This window comes from Canis lupus, chromosome 4 (genome assembly GCF_048164855.1).
Source record: "Canis lupus baileyi chromosome 4, mCanLup2.hap1, whole genome shotgun sequence".
NCBI lineage: Eukaryota > Metazoa > Chordata > Mammalia > Carnivora > Canidae > Canis > Canis lupus.
This window is the reverse complement of record NC_132841.1, coordinates 51,612,707-51,632,374: the sequence shown is the minus strand read 5'-3', so window position 1 is coordinate 51,632,374 and position 19,668 is coordinate 51,612,707. Positions and strand designations below refer to the sequence as shown.

Sequence of the window (19,668 nt, the reverse complement as noted above, 5' to 3'; positions counted from 1 at the left end):
TTCAGCTTAACTGTGCTGACGTTTCTCGAGCAGCTCCCACATGCAGGGCACTGATCTAAATGCCTGTGTGGAACACACTAAGAACAAAACCTCCTTCCTGCCTGTCAGGGATTCATGATAAAATAACTACACCCAAATAACAGCAAACCAAGAGAGACGTATTGTGAAAGAGATGACAGACGTACGTGGGAAAGACAGAAATTAATTCTGATGGCAATGAGGTGACGTGGTATATTGATAAACCTTGAGGAACAGGCAGTTTTTAAAGGGTGGATTGACGAGTGGAGGTGGTGAGGGCTGGCATTTCAGGTAAAGGACCCAGCCTAAGCCACAGCTTGGTAGTGGGGGAAGGCAGAGTAGACCCGGCCACTGCCCATTGTCTGGTCTGGTGGTCAGAATGTGTTGTGAGGGAAGTCAAGACTAGAGAACTAAAAAAAATTAAAAAAAAAAAAAAAGACTAGAGAACTGACCCAAGTCTAGATGGTTGAGGTCCTGGATGGGGAGCCCAAGGCTGTGGGGTTTGATCCCAGAGGCCACCACTGATATAGGAGAGCAATGCTGAAGAGCACCAGTCTGTGTGTCATCACGCTGCTGACTTCACTTGGCAAATCAGTAGGTTACTTAGCCACAACTTCCTGGTCTATAAAGTGTAGGTGGCACCAGCCCCATTTCGCTGTCTCCTGGGGAAGATCTGATAAAGAAATGCATACAACTGTTTAGGATGGTGCCAGGCACATACCAAGCAGGCACTAGATGCTTACTATTAATCATAAAGGTTTAGCAAGGGAAGGGAGCAGATTTGGGTTTGGTTGGATGGTTAGTTGGTTGGTTCATTGGGTTTTTTTTAGGATGCTAGCTCATGGCTATCAAACAGGCTACCTGGCTGAGTGAAAGAAAGAGGGGGTACAGGGCAGCTACATTTGGGCGCACGGGAGGGGCTGCTCTAGAGTTTGGGGCATGATGAGATGAAAAGTGGGGACAAGTCTACAGCTGGGGTTGAGCCCAGGGGAAGCACTGCAGTGGGGAGTCCAGAGAACTGGCAACCTGAAGGGACACTGAAGTTTGTCAGCAGCCAAGGAAAAAGTAGTTTGTTTCAGTTATCCCCAGGGGGCAGCTCCACTTCTCAAGAGATGGTAGGAAGGATCTAAGTGTCCAGGGTCTCTCAGGAGCTACTTAACTGAAGGAGGCAAGGGTAGAATGAGCAGCATGGACAAAGGTTTGGAGAAGGCAAGGAAGGCACGCAACAGCCAAGCAGGTGCTAGGCTGTCCCACTTGTCCCACAATGCCTTGGTCCTAGCTGTAAAGGTGCCCAGAGGGTGAGAATGGCACCAATGTACTGCATTTGTCTCACTAATCTCAGAGTCTGCATGCCTCTCTTCTTCCCTGCTTGTGCAGATTCTGCTTGTCATTCATGGTCCTGTTTAAGGCTTACACCCTCCTTGGGACCTTTTCCAATAAATCCAGCCTATGCTGATCTCTCCCTCCTCTGAACACTAGTTGAGCCTGAGTCACACTGTTTAACACTAAGTTGGTCTTTAATCTGCCAGACAGGGAGGATAATTACTCAGAGGTTTCTCATGTATAGTAAATGAAACATGCTCTCCGCACAGTACCTGGTACCTGAACAGTACACAAACAATGTTGGCAATTCTCTGGTTGCTGCTACTCTTTCTCCTCCTGCACATTGATATTATTGCCATTGTTTGGGGACATATGGTGGAGAGCATCCTTGAGAACAGTACACTACTGTAGACACAGGTACGTGGGTGTGTGCTATTATGTCAATCATTTCTCCCCACTCAGGAAATAATTCTGGAGAACCAAATGAATGAATATGACATTATTATTGTGATAACCTTGAATCTACTCTAATTCATGTTTATTTTTTAAATCATCTGCCAACATTGGTACTTTAGCTTCATGAGTCACAGATTCTTTGCAGCGTACTTCGTAATATATGATGACTCACCAGTGCACTGTCGTCCTGAAGGTGAGAACTTCTGCTCTAAGTTTTAACTTGTATTACTTCTGCTTTCCTGGCTAGATTGTAAACTCCGGGAGGACAGAGATCCTGGCTGGCATCTTCCTCCCTCACTTCCTTCCTCACTGTGTATCCAACACAATGCTTGGCAGGTTGCAATTGCTAACTAGTCATGTGCCAATGAACTGATATATAAGCTTTGCTTATAGAAAGATACAGATTGTTCAAATGCTGAAGCTTTCAGAGTTTCAATTAGATCTCTAGTTCTACTCCATTCCTATGAAAATCTCCACAAAGGGAGAAAACCTATCTATTCATCAGGACTTTGGGGGCGGCAAGTGATAGAAACCTAAATGAGAACTTCCTTAAGCAAGAAAAGGCAAAAATTGGTTTGTATAACTGAAAAGTCAAAAGGTGTATTTAAGTTCAGGTCAGGCTGGACACAGGTGCTCAAATTGTCTCTCTTAGTTCCTTAACTCTGTTTTTTCTCTAAATTTTCTTTATTTTCAAGCATGTTCTACACAGCTGGTGGTACAAACAGCTGCCAGCAGCTTCAGGCTTATAGTCCATCAGCTTGATAATAGCAGGCAAAACCCTACCACTTTCCCAATCATTTTAGCAGAATCTGGAGCTGACACTCATGGACTCAGAATGGGTTACACATTCCTGTGATTTAGTTTTTGACCAGGTATTGGTTATATACTGAGCTTGGACAGGTAATATCCAAAACAACTGCTTTGGGTGTTCAATAAAGATGATTTCCCAAAAGATAATCTTACTGCATTTCCTAGAGATGGGAGAAATGGATGCTGGGCAGGCAAATATTTTTGACATTTGGCAAGCCTGAGTGAGGGACAATGATTATGTGTATAAGCGGGAACAACTGTTTCCATGTCAACTGCTGTCACCATGGTGAGAAAGACACTGATCCATTGCATCATCTGTGCACAGAGGGGGTGCCTTTTGCAGTGAGCTCTAGACTCTGACTCTGGTGCCAGCATTGCAAAGTTGCAGTTACAAGACTCACAGAGCCTGTCCCTACCAGACTGTTGTTGACATCCAGTGATCTACATGGAGAGGGCCTTTGCATGTGAGTGAGCATGAACTACATAACCAGCGCTGGGAACATCTGGAAACAGCTGTTGGTCAGTTAACAATAAAGTGAATGTACTTTATCCTGGTCCAATTGCTCTCTCAGGAATTGCTGTCTCATGTGGCCTCAGGAAAGACAGTAATCCACCATTCCATCTCCATAGATAATCTTCTTCTGTCGACTGATTTCCATTCTCCATAAACAAGAGTTGACTCTGGTCAGGATTGCAGCCACCTAGCACCATGGAGAAATGTACTGGTTTGGTAAGGAGCACCTTCTTCAAGATGAAGGTCTTCTTGGCCAGTGTGCTCTTAAAGATAAAAAGAACACAACAACTATAAGATAAATCCTAGTTGATATAATAAACACCTTTCCTCTTATTGGGTTTTCCTGCTAGGTAACTATACTGAATGGTCTTAATGGAGACATTGTGGTTATTTTACAATAATTCATTAATAGTTAGACTGGTAGGCAGAACAAGGACCATAAAAATTTAGAATAACAAAATAAAAAGTGACCTTAGTAATCATTCCCACCCTGAGAGTTTTCTGAGTTCATCAGCTGCATCTGTCTTGTTCACTCCTATGTTCCAAGTGGCTGGTGTAAAGCCTAGCACTCTGGGTGTGCTGTTATTCCTTATTACTGTGTTCATGGGAGACATCACTAATTGTCCACCTTACTCTTCCCCATCGATCAAGAATATGGCCTCAGAATCATTCTCAAAGACAGAACCCCAAGAATTTAATGCAAACCAATCCACTGACATAAGACAAAACTGATTTGCCATTGCTATCTAGTGGCTTGTCAAAAATTTGCAGAATCTTAAAGGAAAGGTTATTTCAACCTCATCGTGTCTATTTAGGAGAAAGCAAAGACCTAAGCAATTATCTATCAACTAGAATAATGGCTTCTTTGTACTTTGGTTTTACTACAGAACTCCCCTATCCCACATCCTTTCCATCATTCCTCAGGAGAAATTTAAATCAGATGCTACATACCACAGAGTAACTTCTGGGGACTACATAGTCTTACCAAAGAGTTTTAACTTTTTAGCAATCTGCAGGCTAATAATTAGCATGTAAAAGCCAGTCTACCTCAGTGAAAGTTTAGAGGTTTAGGGGCTCAAAGAAGATCCCCAGGAGTTCTCTTCCTTTCTTTGGTACTGGCCATTTAGCATTTCAAGTGGTACAGAAATGGTGTGTGAAATGAGCAGCTCACTTAGGCAGCACACTCCTTTCCTTTCAGATTTTAGGCTAAGTGGCATTAGGAAGCAGTCAATTATGAACAATTTGGGTGCCTGCAAATAGCTGTAGAAGTTAAATTGACTTTGTATATAAGTGGAACATGCCCCTGAAAGACATCTATTCAAATGAACCCATTGTGCGGGTTGCAGCCAGAAAGATCATTAACAGCCAAGTCAAATTACTGTGGTAATAGGAGTATGAAAGAGGCTGGATCACTTGGATAATCGGATCTGCAGATGATCAAAAATTCTTTTGTTGAATTGGACTAATAGGCTCCCAGATTGGCATCAGTCCCAGTGAACAAGGACTGTAACCACGTTTACTAGCAATAAGATCATACTTTTAATACCTGACAGTTAAATTCAAGAAAAGAGTAAGGAAAGAGTCATTTCAATGCACATTGACTTGAAAGCTATTATGCAAATTCAAGGAACATACAAACAGAGTCTGTTAGTCCAGAGTTTCCCTAAGTATTATTGGGCTCTGAGGGGCAATTAGCCATGCCCTGCTACCTGCAGGGAAGAGGCAAAAAGCACCTTGTGTCAGTCTTTGTTCTTGGGTGTGATCAGATTAACCTAGTAATTGAGCATCAGACGACAGCAGGGCTCAGAAGCAAGGTTCTGATTCAAATTAGCAATTGAGGGTTAAGGCATCTCTTACCTTCACACAGAATTCACCTTTATGTCTGCAACAACTGAAGCAATTGTGTTTATGCTAGGAAAGAGCAATTTAGGAGATAGATCCCAGCACTTACAGAGAGAGGGAATTAACCTCTGAACATACTCTCTTGAGCAGAAGTGGTCCCCCCCCCACCCGCCACCTCCTGCTTATCGGGATGAGAAATGGCTGTGGAGGAATTGTGGAAGGGTGGTTAATAGCTTGGCTCTGCCATCAGACCTGGAATTGCACCCTAGTTCTGCTACTTAATAGCTGTCTGGCATTCAATAGTTACTCATATTGATTGATCCTCATCCCTTTCTCCTTAAAATGGGCATACAGTATCACTTATTTCCTCTTCATTAAAATGGGGATAATAGTAAGCATTGTTGTAAAGTTTAAATATAAAAGATATTTAAAGTGCTTAACACTATTTGGATCACTTACCAAAATAGACTAGATTCTGAGACCTAAATAAGTCTTAATACATTTAAAAGAATTCAAGTCATACAAAATATATTTTCTAGAGAAGATGAAATTAGAGATTAGTAAGAGACAGCTCTCTATAAAATCCTCCAATATTTGGTAGCTAAAAGGAAAGAGGAAAGTATTTTTAAGTGAATGGAAATGAAAACACAACATTTCAGAATCTACAGCATGCTGCTAAAGCAGTGCTTATGGGGAAATTTATAGCACTGAAATGCCTATGCTAAAAAAAGAAGAAAAGAAAAGAAAGAAAAGAAAAGAAAAGAAAAGAAAAGAAAAGAAAAGAAAAGAAAAGAAAAGAAAAGAAAAGAAAAGAAAAGAAAGAAAAGTAGGTCTCAAATCCTAAGCTCCCACCTTAGGAAACTAGGAAAAGAAAAGTAAGTTAAAGCCAAGTAAGCAGAAGAAAGAAAATAATAAATCAAAATCAATGAACAAAGAATGAAACAGGAAATAGAAAAACAATGGAGAAATTCATTAAAATCAAAAGTTTATTTTTGGAAATCAATAAAATTTATAAACCTCTAACCAAACTGACGAGAAAAAAAGAGAAGACACATGTTACCAAATATTCAGAATGAGGAAAGTGACAATACTACAGATTCTAAAGATATTAAAGCAGTAAGAAGATATTATGAACAATTTTATGTTTATAAAATAAATAACAAATTCCTCTAAGGGAGACAACTTAAATGGACAAAGTCCTTGAAAGATGTAATCTACCAAAGTTCATTCAAGAAGAAATAACCTGAATTTGTAGTTAACAACTTTCTCAGAAGAAAACAAACTCAAAAGACTGGATAGCTTCCTTGGGGACATCTATCAAGCATTCAAGAAAAAAAATACACAAACTCTTTGAGAAAATTGAAGAGGACGGAATACTTATGGATTCATTCTTTAAGCCCACAATTACAGATAACAACATTAAGGCATGTAGATAAGAAAATTTCAGACCAATATTCCTCATAAATATGCGGCAAAAAGTGCCAACTAAAAAGTAAATCAAATCTAAAAACATGTAAGAAGGATAATATATCATGACCAAGTAAATGGCATTGTTTGGGATTTTATCCCAGAAATCCAAAGTTTGAACATTTAACAAATTGATGTGATTCACCATACCAATAGTCTGAAATAGAAAAACACATATAATCTTCAAAATAGAGGTAGAAAAGCATTTGACAAAATACAATATCCATTTTTGAAAGAAAAAATATATCTCTGCAAACTAAGAATGGGGGGACTTCCTTAACTTGATAAAAGGCATCTATAAAAACCTTACATCATGCTTATTGATAAAATGAAATGAAAGATTGAATGATTTCGCCTTAAGATCAGAAAGAAGAAAAAGATGTCTATTCTCACTACTTCCGTTCAAGTCTGTACTGATGGTCTAGCTAATGCAATAAGTCAAGAAAAAGAAGTAAATTGTATGGATATTAGAAACGAAGGACTAAACCTGTCTTTACTGACAGATGACGCATTCATCTATGTAGAAAACCCCATCAAACCAACAAAAACAAAAAACTACTGGAACTTGTAAATAAGTTTATCAAGTTTTCAAGATACGAAATCAATATAAAGATTATATATATATATATATATATGCAATGAATGATCAGAAACTAAAATTTATAAAATAATGTCATTTAAAATAGCATTAACAAATACAGTTAGAGGTTATTTCCAATAAAATGCTTGTAAGATCGGTAGCCTGAAAACTACAAAACATTGCTTAAAAAAAAATAAGGAAGATCTAAGTAAATGGATCATAGATCAGAAGACTCAATATTGTTAAAATGTCAAATATTCCTCAAATTAGCCTATAGCTGCAAAACAATTTCAACCAAAATCTTAGCAGAGTTTACCATAGAAATTGACAAGCTAATTTTAAAATTGATATGGAAATACAAAGGACCTTGGGCAGCCAAAATAGCTTTAAAAACAATTTTAAAAGTTGGAAAGTTAACACTACCTGATTTTAAGGCTTACTATAAAGATGCAGTAACTGTCAGTTAGTGTCACGATAGATAAATAGATACATGGATCAGAATAAAGATTTCGGAAATAGACCCACAGATATATGGACAATTGATTTTCAGTAACAGGACAAAGGTAGTTCAGTGGAAAAAGATGTCTTTTCATCAAATAGTGATAGAATAATTGAACATCGATACGGGGCAAGGGAAGAGGAATAGAACTTTAATCTATACCACACATGATATACAAAAATCAACTCAAAATATATCATAGACCTAAATGTGAAACCTAAAACTATAGGGAAATCTTTATGATTTCTTAGATATAACATCAAAATCACAATTGATACAGCATACTACATCAAAATTAAGAACTTGTGCTCTTTGAATTACACTGTTAAGAGAATGAAAAGATGGCTTACATAATGAGGGAAAATATTTGTAAATCATGTATCTGACAAGAAAATTGTATTCAGAATATTTAAAGAACTCTAAAATCTGATAATAAAATAATCCAACTTTTAAAAAATGGATAAAAGATTTGAACTTAAATTTCACTGAAGAAGCAACCTGCGTGGCGAACCAGCAAGTTACAAAGATACTCAACATTATTATCATTAATGCAAAATGCAAGTAAAACAATGAAATACCACTACCCATCTGTGAGAATAGCTAAAATTAAAAAGACTAACCATACTAACAATTGCCAAGAACACAGAGGTACAGAAGCTCTCATACACTGTTGGTAAGGATGTAAAATGGTACAACCACTTTGGAAAACAATTTGGCAGTTTCTTAGAAAGTTAAACATACGCCTGCCACATGCCCTAGCCATTACCCTCATAGGTGTTTATGCAAGACAAAGAAAGGCATATGCCCACACATGACTTGTACATAAATATTTATAGGGGTTTTATTTGTAACAGCCAAAAACTGAAATTCCCCTTGACAGGTAAAAAGATAAACCAAACTGTGGTTTACAGTGAAGTGTTACTCAGCAATGAAATCTATGAACTACTGATACATAAAACATGGCTGAAAATCTCAAAATCATTCCACTGAAAGAAACCAGACAAAAAAGTATACTTAGCATATGATTCCATTTATACGAAATTCAAGAAAATGAAAACTAGTGTGACAATAGCAGATCAGTGGTAATCTGGGAATGGACAGGGAATAAAAGAGCATGACGAAGAGGCACAAGTAGACTTTTGGTTGGGGACAAATGTGATCATAATCTGAATTGAGGTAATAGTTTCAGAGGCATATACATATGTCAAAGCCTGCCACATTGTACACTTTGAACATGGACAGAGTATTATAGGTCAATTATATCTCAATTAAGTTGTTTTGTTTTGTTTTTTTAAAGGGTTTAGGCTGGTGTGTGATTGCACATGACTCCATGTGAGAGCACTGCAGGTGAGAGGCCCTGGGGGTTTTGGAACCCTGGGAGCCCATGAATAGAAAGACAACCTGAAAAGGATATTCCCTTCCATAGCTGCTGGAGGACCAGACATTTCTGTTGCTACTTCTGCTGTGGCAATAAGAGAATCCTGGCAAACAGATTTTTTAAAAAAACAAAAACAAAAAGTGTTTAGCATGCGGTTAAATGTTTTCTTTTGATTTCAATTATCCCCTGACCAGCTTTGCTTTTTTTTTTTTTTTTTTTCTCCTCCTTTCCTGATGAGTCTTCAAAGTAGGGATAGCTTTTATTTCACAGGCCAAATAGATTTGATCTCGCAGGTCAAACTGTGATCCACTGGTAGTGGCTTCCTTGAGTACTGCACCAAGAAGTAAGGTAGGTAGAATAATGGCCCTCAAAGATGTCCACATCATAATCCCCAGAACATGAGAATGTTTTACCTCACACAACAAAAGGGACTTTGCAAATTGATTAAGGTTAAGGATCTTGGGATGGGGAGATAATCCTGGATTATCCTGTGGGCCCAGAACATGAGCTCTGAAAAGTGGAGAACATTTTCTGGTTATGGTCAAAGAGTAAGAGCTGTATGAAAAGGATTCAGTGCTGTGTCGTGTTGCTGGTTCTGAAACATAGGGGGGTATGTTCATGGACTGGAGAGAGAGGTCTCTAGAAGCTGGAGAAGGCAAGAAATTGGATTTTACTCTTGAGTTTCCAAAAAGGAAAGGAACCCTGCCAAAACCTCAATTTCAGCCCAAAGAGACTGGTGTTGGACTTCAAACCCACAGAACTATGAGATAATAAAATTGTGTTGTTTTAATGTACTAAATTTGTGGTGATTTGTTTGGTATGGCTGCAAACAAATCCAAACAGGAAAGAATACTGTGATTAATTAATAATGTCTACTGTGGATACCATGGAGGAAAGAAGCTTACAGGCTATGTATCTGCCATCTTGACTCTCATGTTCATGGTATGTTGGGAGGTGGGGAGGGAGGCACCTTCGTTTATGTTGCTTACTGTGTGCCAAGCTCTATGCTAGGCTTTTCACATATGTTCCCTCAGTCATCTTCACCTCGGTTCTATTATGAGGTAAGTATTACTTGCTTTTTGATTGTCGGGGAGCAGAGAAATTAAGACCCATCTAAGATCTTAACTCCAAATGCTAGTTTTGTTTTTGTTTTTTTTGTTTTTTTTTTTTTATTCTTCTCAGCTTCCAAACAAAACAAGGAGCCCCAAGAAAACGTAGGTGAACTAGGTTTCAAGTGTTGATGGAAACAAGAACAAACACAGATGAGGAACCTTTGTCTTGGAACAATACTTCTGGCCCTGGAAGTGGTGCACAAAACATTATTAGCACAGCTGGAGCTCCTATAAGTGTCTTGGGAGTGGGGAAGGAACAATACATTTCTAATATTTGGTAATTATCCTTAAAAGTACTTGCTCCTTGTTTACGCCTCAACTTCAGCAGAGGAATGCTACTTATTTTCTCTCTCAGCACGACGTGGGTAATGCATCCAACCAGCTGCCTCGCTGGGCTCCCTGGCCCGCTCCGGGGGTGGAGGCTTGTTTATGCCTCTGCTGAAGGGGCCCCGGGCACAGCCACGCGTCCTTCCTGCCCTTACTCCCTTTTCCAAGAATGCTTCAGGGAGCCGAGCTTTGGACGATGCTGCTGGATTCGCTTTTTGGTAGTGAAATTACAACATCGTGTGTTGAGGCAAAGGAGAGAGCAAGACCCCAGCTATCCTTCAAAACAGAGCTGTGGAGCCAGGCCGGGTCACTGTCACGTGCCATGTCACCGCCTTTCACTGGAAGGAAGTTAATGGGTTGGGAAAGCAGAACTGAAAGGTTGCAAGCCTAGTTTCACCACTGAATAATTCCACGACCTAACGTCTCAGAACCTTAAATGTTTTCACCTAAACTATGAGAGTAATCACAGCCACCTCACAGGGATGTGGCCATGCTTCCGACTGATTGGGCATGGACTATGAGTTGGGCGTTGTGTTAAGGGCTTTATACACAAACCTCACTTACTCCAACAGCCTTAGGAAAGATATACTAGTATTACTCTGTTTTATAGATGAGCATACAGAGGCTCAAAAAGAATTGGTTACCCAAAGTCACACAGCTAGTAAAGCAGCCCAATCAAGCCAGTTGACTCTTGACTCCCAGCAAATGACCACTGTGGAGAAGTGCTTAGCACGGAAATTGCATAGGATACATGTTCAAAAGATGTGAGTATTAGTACGCAATATTAGTTGGGACCCAATGTCCCCTTGATTCCTCTCTCCTATAATTACTCTTTCATGATAAAATAAAGCACAGTTATAGAAAGCCACACAAATCTCAGAAGCCCACCCACGGGCTGGATTCAATCACAGCCATCCACCCAAAGTAGCCATGATCTTGACTTTTGGGGGAATAACTGTCTTAGTCAGTCCAGGCTGCTAGAACAAAGCGTCATAGACTGGATGCCTTGTAAATAACGAAATTTATTTCTCACAGTTCTAGAGGTTGGAAGTCTGAGATTTGGGTGCAAGCATGGTTGGGTTCTGGAGAGGACTCTCTTCCAGGTTGCAAACTGCTGACTTTTTGTATCCTTACATGGTAGAAAGAGGGCGAGAGAGTTCTCTGGGATTCCTTTCATAAGGGCACCGACCTTGTTCATGAGGGCTCCACCTTCACGCCCTAATCATCTCTCAAAGCCTCATCTTCTCATATTATTACATTGGGGGTTAGGATTTCAACATATGAATTATGGGGGAGGAGGTACCCCACTCCCAGTTCTTTCTTTCTCTTACAATTTTTCTGGTTTGCTTTCTAGGATTTTCTGACTGTCCCCTCACCACACTCCCCAACTTTTACCTGAACTTCTCTTCCTTCATCTCTATGGTCTGTTCAGCTTTATTCTGTTCCCAAAAGTTTTCCCCAGTACAGGAAGGAGCACCTAGGTGGTCAGTTTGGGGAGTCCCTAGCATAGGAACCAGACTGCTGCAGCTCCTTCACCCTGTCTCCAGACCCCTGACAGGCCCCACTACTTCTGGGGCAGAATGCCCCCCACTTCAGCTGTCACTCTCAGATTGATTTGTGTTTTCCAGTAAGTATCTGCTGCCTTCACTAAGATTTCCCTGTTCCTAGGCCTACAGATTACTCCATGGCTTCTTCCTTCTTCACACACAGGCATTGATACCATGTGAATCATGCTCTATTTGTTGGCATGTGGAGATTGGAGTAAATTCAAAAAATGGATCTATCACCATTCTCATCTTCCAAAATCCCCTAAAACTCTGAGTCCTTCTGTGATTATGGGATCCTATTCAGACCCAGCTTCTCCCTTGGGCGCAGAAGACCCAGATGTACCCCACAAAGGCCTGCCTCATGACCCACCCATTTGACTTTCTGTATCTGGCAATGGCAACAGTCTATATGTTCTGGAAAGACTGGTCTACCTTCCTTTACAACAGAGTTTACTCCAACATAAGAGATCATTTTAAAACATTTAGCAATGGGGCACCCAGGTGGCTCAGTCAGTTGAGCATCTGACTCTTGGTTTCAGCTCAGGTCATTGCCTCAGGATTTGGGGAAGAAGGGAGGATTTTAGGCTCTGCACTCAACATGTGCAGAGTCTACTTGGGATCCTTCCTCCCCTCTGTTTTTCCCTCTCTGTTCCTCCCCCTACTTGCACCCTCTATCTTAAATAAACATAAACATAAAATCTTAAAAAAAAAAACAAAACCATTTAGCGATGAACAGACCTGAGAAGAGATCAAAGAATCCTGTAGTGAGAGGGAGTTGGAGTGCAGACTTAAAAATCTTGCGATCTGACAGTTCAGGGAGAATTCCCCAAACATCCCCAGCCTCTTTTAATTAATCTTATCTTGAGATAGCACAAAGTGTCCCTGGGGGTTAGACCTTCACGCTTTTGAATTTGAGGTTTCCAGAGGTCGCCAGAACAAGATCAGAATCCTCTACTCCCATTTTCATCATTTCAGGCATGCAAATGCTTTCATAAAAGTTCCATTTTTGCTTGACTGAATTAGGCACTATTCAAAGTGGTAAGCTTTGTGTGCATCTTCCGTGAACTCATGGCCTGAGTCAACAGCATGGGTTGCCATGCTTTTATATTTCATCTCATATTCTTAAGGAACCCTCCCAAATCATATTTGGCTCAAGGATAAAATTTCTCATTCTTTTTGATACTTCAATTAATAGAAAGAAACTTCTGTATATTTATTTTTTTAGAGAAAAATAAGCTTTTACAATAAAGTTTTGTTGCTGTTCTTATGAATACCTCTTCCAGCTATATTTTGCAAAAATAAAGTCAAATCATTTTAGAGCCCTGGTGTTACAGCAGTTGGGGGTGGGAAGGGAAGGAGTAGGTCTTAGCCCTTCTCTCCTAACCTCTCCCTTTCAACCTTTCTCCAGGAAAGAATTATCTGATAGACACCACTTGAGGATGCTAATTGTGTCCCAATAGCAGTGGGTAAGGTCATTGTGTGTGTACCGAGAAAGTTTTGGTGTTGAGCCTTAGCTCAGTGTTCCAGCCCAATTTGTCAAGAGTCTACACAGGGGTGTTGGACACAAGACCAGTTAATAATTAAACAGTACATGAGTTTTCCACTTAATCTAGACCTTTAAGTATATGAGGGATGGTATGTCTGAGCTCCTGGTCTAATGCTAACAGCACATCTAACCACACAGTTACTTCCAACAACAGTTACTTCCAACCAATGCCTTCCAACCACTTCTAAACTCACTTTGCTGTCTGGTCAGTAGGAAAAAAAAAAAAAAACTGCATACATGACTTGCGGTATATTGAATCCCTCTCCCTACATGTGCCTCCTTTCCACCTACTATGTATTTCATACAATCGTCAAATTGCCCCCTGAACAATTTTTTTCTTCCTTTCTTCCTTGCCTCCCTCCTTCTTCCTTCCTTCCTTCCTTCCTTCCTTTCTTTTTCTTTCTTTCTCTTTCTTTCTTTCTTTCTTTCTTTCTTTCTTTCTTTCTTTCTTTCTTTCTTTCTTTCTTTCTTTCTTTCTTAACACAAATAGGATCATGCCCACTTTCTACTTCTAAAAAGCAAACCATAAGCAAATCTTTAATGATCTCATTGCCCAGGAGGTCAAGTTTCATTAACATGCCTTCAGTTTCCCTCTTATTCGAACCCCATTGCCTACCCCTCACCATACTCTCACTCCCATACACATGGTCCCATAGCCACTCTGAGCTACTTGCATCCCTAGAGTCTGCATGTACTTTCATACCTTCATGCCTTTACTCAAGTTGTGCCCTGTGCCAGAGATTCTCCTTGTTGCTTCCAGAAAATTCTTCCAAACATAATTTATGAGTTATCTTTCCATGAATTCTTTCCCTACATCTTTGCCTCCAATGCCCTCCCTGGCCATGGAGGAATAGGGTACATTTCTTCTCTCCTGGAGTTCCACCGCTACTTCCTCTTTCTTATAGGGAATCACTCCATTCTATTCTCCCCACCAGATTAAGGCTGGTAAAGATGGACCATGTTTTGAATTCTCCAGCACTTATCACCATGACTAAAATATTATAAATGCTCCATAAAAGTTTGTTAAGTGACCAAATTTATAAGTTGATTTGGTCAGGACAGGGCTGACCTTTTGAATCAATCAAGAAATATTTATTCACTACCAACTGTATACCATTCCTACACTATGAAAAGCTATTCTGAAAAAATCCTAACTGATTGTAATTAGTGTCTTCTTATCTATACTGAGGGGAAATACCTACTTGGAATTTGAGTCAGCTCTGTCACTTCCTTGCTCTGTGGCTTAAGTCTACATCTCAATTTCCTCATCTCTGAGATGGAGAGAAAAACCATCATAGCTGCCTGACCTGCCCCAGGGTCAGTGTGCGGATCAGATGGCATACTGTATATGAAAGCACTCTGAATTAGCGTCTCGCACCTAGTAAGATCTGGAGGGCATGGGACACAGAGGAGTTGAGTTCCAGTAAAGAAAAAGCAATAAGGAAGGATCCATGGGTCAGAAGGGCAGCAGGCAGATCCAGGCTGGGACAACATCATGCAACAGGAAGGCTATATGAAGAGAAGAGAATGAGGCAGGAAGAATAGGGGAGCCAGAGTGTGTGCACAAAAGAGGTGCAGAGAGAGCATGTCCAAGGGGGAGGAGAGAGAAGAGTGAGCTCTGGCTTTCCCTTGTGAGAGCAAGGTGGATGCACCACCTGCCTCCAGTGGAATTTAATCATATAGAAGAAGCTTAGACCAGCTCTAGGCTTTCTCTTCTGGTTTCCTGACCCCAATTACTATTGGACACTTTGGGAAATCTCACAGATTATGAGATTGTTCCTGTCCCTAGAGATTTCGTCCTTTTCACTCTGTAGTTGATTGGAGTGCAATAAACACCATAATTCACAAAGTTTAGGGTCAGAGCCATACTGGTTAATCTCTTGCTCTTGCTGCTACAAAGCCCCTAGCGGATGAAAGAGTGTGTCATCCTAGGATGGGAGATGAGAGCTCATGAAATGAAAGACGGAGGCAATAGTCAGTAGTGTGCTTTCACCCCCTTCTTCCCCCCCCCCACCTCCCTCACACCACCACCACTGCCCCACAGCCAGTGCACCGGATGATTAGGGAATGCTCTGGCTTCAATCAGAACAACTAAGTGGAGCTTGGCAATGAATTAATTTTCTTAGTGACACTGTTCATTTTGTTCTGATGCTAAAAGACAGATGCCACATTCCTGGAATATTCTCTTGGATCCCTTTCTCTTCTGCTCCGTCAACAGTTTATCAACCATATTCTGGGAACTGAAGAGATCTAAAGGACACCTCAGGACTCCTAAAAAGTATTCTTCAAATTTCACTTTTAAATACATATAACAACTTTAAGATCTATAATAAACAAACATCTCCATAAATGTGCTGTTTACTAAATCAGAATCTACCATATATATTAAGTTGTGCTGTCAGGTTAAGCTTTCATGTGTAAATGTGTATAGATTTGGAGTAAAACTTCTAGTTTTTTAAGAATTTCCTGACATTGCAAGATGAATTGCTTTCAAAACTATTATTATTTGCAACTACTTATCTGTTTGAATCAGATTTCCTTATTACTGGGTATATTAGTCAGAAATATTTTGGTTGCAAGAAACAGAAATCCAAGTCAAACTGGTCTGAAAGACAAATATTACTGGACCACATAACAGAAAAGTCCAGGGGTTGGGCTGGATTAAGTTCTAGCTAGATCTAGACACTTCTGTGGTGGCATCACCTTCCAAGGCCCTCCTTCTCTTGGCAAGGCTTTCCACTGGGTTGTCTTCTCTGGGAGGGTTGTCTGTGTGGTGGTGCACTAGCCCCCAGCAGCTCCAGAGGAGCTGGAATTCTCCCAGGAAGCAGGAAGAACTTCTATGTCCTCAGGCACCCCGGCCCTGGCTCCCAGACCTACCTCTGTAGCGGGGAGTGGGACCAACTCTTCCAGAGCCATGAGACCAGGACTGGGAGATGGAAAGTGGGAGGAAACGACTGGGTAGCAGAATAACAGAAGTTCATGGTACTAGGCAGGCTAAACAAACTATAGGAACACACTTGACCCCAAGACTGCACTGGCCCCCCGTTTGATATCAGTCACTGATTTCAAGCCCCAGAGTTCCCGACAATGGCCTCATTGTTCTTAAAGATTGATTTGGTTCTTAAAGATTGACTTACCAAAATTATTTGATTCAATAATCAAATGAATATTGTACATTTGAAACTGGCAATAAATGTATTCCGATTAAATACTTCTTTTATCAATTTATAGAGTTGGTAATTTCTATATAAAATTGTCCAGACGCAATGGGATTTGGTTCATTTAAAGATTGAGAACTCATCATTAGGCATTTATCAATGTCCCAAGTGAGTCTGGTCTCTACAACCGCTCCTTGACTGCCTGGGTTCATGGTAGTCCCTGCCCTTTTGTGCATGCTCCACTCATGTGGCTCTTGATCTAGAGGTCATGGGAGGAAGGGGAAGCTTGTCATCAGAAGTTCAAGTTCATGCTTCACTCGTTACTGCGTGATTTTCCTTATCTATAAATGCGGATAGTGATGTCTGCTCCCTGTTCACATGGGGTGATTAAGCTAGATTTTGAGGGAAAGTTCTTTAGAACCAGTGAAATGCTATGGGATTATAATTATCATCTTTCATCTCATGTTAATTATATATGTATGTTTATTTTGTATTTATATAAAATTAATTTATATATGTATGTATGTATGTGTGTCTAGCTTCCCTGAAGTAGATTCACTGCATTCATGGTTTTTTTATCCCTCCTGTAACCATGTCCTTTGTCACGCAACTTTGTAGTGGCCTCTCATTCTGGCTCTGGATTTGACCATGTGACTTGCTCTGGCCAATGGTATGCCAGCAGATGTGAACCAAACAGAGGCTTGAAAAGGACTTGCACAATTGGGTGTGCTCATGCTCGCTCCTTTACCTTTACCATGAGAGCATGCCCAGGCTAGCTTGCTGGAAGAAAGCCAAGCTGGCCAGTCACTGCAGCTGAGGCCACTCTAGACCCGCCAGTAGTCAGTCATCCCCCAGATATACAGCCTAAATCAGAAGAACTGCCCAGCTAAGTCCCAACTAACCTGCCAACTTACAGATTTGTGAGTTAAATGCATGTTGACTGCTTTAAGCCACTGAGTTTTCTAATGGTTTGTTCCACATCATTATTATGGCAATAGATAAGTATTATACTCCCCAAATAGGAAAGCAAACATCTTGTTTTATATCTTATTCATCATAATTCTGAAGCTCTCCAATTTCCCCAACCCTCCAAGGGGAAGGGAGAGAAATAACATACCAAAGTTTTTTAAAGCTTTCTAACATTCAGGTTAGGCAACTGTGAGGCAATTCTTATGCAGTATTTCCTCTAATCTCCACACTATCCTTCAGAGGTAAATAGACATTTTCCCATTTTACAGATGAAGAAACTGAGGGTCAGAGAAGTGAAGGGACTCACCCAAGATCACACAGGAAGAGTGGCAGAGTTGGATTCTTCCCCAGGTGAGCCCATTCCTCATGACAGTTCTCAATTTTTCTTGTTTGGCTTCCTTATGCCTATTGCTCTCCAAAGACCAGAACCACCTCACTTGGACTTTATCTTGTTCTCTAGTAGTGGTGTCATATTTGTTTATCTTGGAGCATAGATCTGTCTTTCTCCAATTTTTTCTTCCTTCATCACACTGGAAGATGATCTGTTTATTAGCATAGGGGTTTAACACCTTAAAAATCACAACTTGTCCATTTCCTCATATTTGTTTCTAAGAAACTTTGTTGTAAATAAATGGGGGAGGGTGCTTTCCAAAGATCTTAAGAATCTAGCATTTTCTTATCTCAAATTTGGCCTTCACTCTGGGTCTCTGGCCCCAATATTTCAGTTGTTCTCTTCTCCACACCCAACGGAGGTTATTTTTAAGTTGCAGTTTTATCCAAAGAGCATTTTTCACAGAATGTCTTGGAAGGTCCTGCATTTTCTCTTCAGCCCGGGAACTGTCCCTCGGCCACACCCCTTCGGTCTGGGAATTTATTTTGGTCTATGCAAGAGTCACATGTTTTCTTTGATGAAGTCATCAGAGTATTTTACTTCCATGCCCTTGATAATACTTTTTTAAAGGAAGGTCGTTCCATCTGTGTTCTGCCAGGGGCAGAGATGTGGGCTGTGTTTGCCGTCAGTTTGGAAGAGGAATGAACACCAGCTAAGGCACCCAAACCTTACCTGTGGCTTTACCTGGGCACCGTTGATCCAGGTCCTTCAATCCCTTGATCCTTCTCTTTCTTCCAAATTCAACCATCCCCCTCTCCTCCAGGAAGAGTGGAGTCCTGAGTCCTTGATTCAGGGTTCATGATAATATCTTTCTTTTCAGAATGATTAGAGAGTCTGAAAAACTTGATAGGAAATTATTTAGCACATACTCCTGAGTGTATACATGTGCTATGGTCTGCCCTCAGAAAGCTTACAGTCTACTGGAGATGGCAAAGCACAAACAATGAAATGCTATAAAGCCAGGTAGTAATAAGAAGAATGTTTAAAGTAGGATAATGGGATAGAATGAATAAGAGAGTAGGGAGGGCTACTTCAGATAGGGTGTTGGGGCTGGGGGGAGATCCCTAAGAAGGTGACATTTGCATTGAAAGGATTCAACCCAGGTACTTGGGTGGTTTAGTGGTTGAGCGTCTGCCTTTGGCTCAGGTCGTGATCCTGGGGTCTTGGGATTGAGTCCCACATCTGGCTCCCTGCAAGGAGCCTGTTTGTCCCTCTGCCTGTGTCTCTGCCTCTCTCTCTCTCTCTCTCTCTCTCTCTTTCTCTCTCTCTCTTTCTGTGTGTGTGTGTGTGTGTGTCTTTCATGAGTAAATAAATAAAATCTTTTAAAAAAAGAAAAGAAAATGATTCAAACCTTTCCTCTGAGGGAAGAGTGGCCTGGAGGAAGGATATCCCCACAAAAGCAAAAGTCCTGAGGCAGAAACTAGCCTTGTGAGCAGTGTGGCTAGAACATGGAAGATGAAAGGACAGCTGTGCCGGATGGGATTGGAGAAGAAGGGCTGGCTTACCAACTTGGCCACAGTGAAGAGTTTGGATTTTGCTGTAAATGCAAGTGAAGTGTGGGAGGATTTTAAGCATAGCAGTGATATCTGATTAATGTTCGTGAAAGATTCCTTTGACTGCTGCACACCAAGACTAGATTAACTGGAGAGATGGGAGTGATGGCTATCCCACTAGAAACAATAGAGATTTAGACAAAGATGGGAGAATGGTTGTCATGATTTCTTTTTTATT

General features: G+C 40.6%; 1 long non-coding RNA gene across 2 annotated transcripts; it reads right to left on the bottom strand.

Moving 5' to 3' along the window:
* Positions 1-215: 215 nt before the first annotated feature.
* Positions 216-18,388, bottom strand: LOC140632373 (uncharacterized). 2 transcript variants are annotated; one of them, XR_012029928.1, is made up of 3 exons: positions 17,854-18,388; positions 1,970-3,384; positions 216-691 (listed from the first exon to the last, which is right to left on the bottom strand). It is a non-coding gene; the product is annotated as an uncharacterized lncRNA (long non-coding RNA). The 2 variants fall into 2 exon arrangements; XR_012029927.1 differs by lacking the exon at positions 216-691 and having other exon boundaries at positions 1,866-3,384.
* Between the last annotated feature and the right edge of the window lie 1,280 nt (positions 18,389-19,668).